The sequence below is a fragment of the Belonocnema kinseyi genome, chromosome 9, assembly GCF_010883055.1.
Source record: "Belonocnema kinseyi isolate 2016_QV_RU_SX_M_011 chromosome 9, B_treatae_v1, whole genome shotgun sequence".
In the NCBI taxonomy this organism is placed as follows: Eukaryota; Metazoa; Arthropoda; class Insecta; order Hymenoptera; family Cynipidae; genus Belonocnema; species Belonocnema kinseyi.
Genome location: NC_046665.1, coordinates 4,521,469 through 4,522,487, shown reverse-complemented (window position 1 = coordinate 4,522,487; position 1,019 = coordinate 4,521,469).

Here is a 1,019-nt window from a genome sequence, read left to right as displayed (position 1 = left end):
AGAGGGATGAAGAACTATTCCGCAGCGGGACCAGATTGTATCAAAACCTTCTGGTGGAAGAAGTTTTCTTCAACCCATCAGCATTTGGCCCGTATTTTCACCCCATATTTGAAGACGGAAGAGCCGATTCCAGAGTGGTTGGTGGAAGGGCGCACGATACTCCTGCCGAAAATAGGCAACTTAGCTGACCCGAAGAACTATAGGCCAATAACTTGTCTGAACACGCTTTATAAGATCTTCACAGCTATCCTAAATGATAGGATTGTTCGGGCAATTGAACCTGTGTGGCAAGAAATGTATGAACAACAAGGCTCAAAGAAAGGCGTAGCCGGATGTCAGGAGAACCTGCTTATCGATAGATGTGTCTGCAAAGATGCAGCATTCTACCAGCGTGACCTATCGATGGCCTGGGTTGATTATCGGAAAGCTTTCGATTCGACATCCCAGAGACTTATCATCTGTCTTTTGGAAATCTTAAAGGTTCATCCGCAAATAGTTGGGTGCATAGAGAGATTGATGCCGCTTTAGAAAACCAGATTTACTATCTCATCTGGCAAAAATCGTGTGACCACTAACACGGTCACGTTTCAGGGAGGTGTCTTTCAGGGCGACACCATGAGCCCACTCCTCTTTTGCCTTACATTATTGCCACTATCTCTAGCACTGCGCCATTCCGACGTGTACTTGTGCGGCAAACCTGCAGATCGAAAGTACAAGGTCACTCATATATTTTACATGGACGATCTTAAGATCTATGCTAAAACAGAGAGCAACTGCATTTAGCTGTGGGGATTGTCGAACGATATACTAAGGAAATTGGAATGGAATTTGGATTAGATAAATGCGCCAAGGTTTATTTGAAGCGAGGAAAACTTAATGGCATCCCTGAAGATCCAGAGCTCGTTGATAGAAGCGCAATACGACACCTTTGCGCTGGAGAGACTTATACATACCTGGGCGTGCCACAGAGCCGCATTCAGGATGCGACATCTATAAAGGATACTCTCCGAAGCAGATAC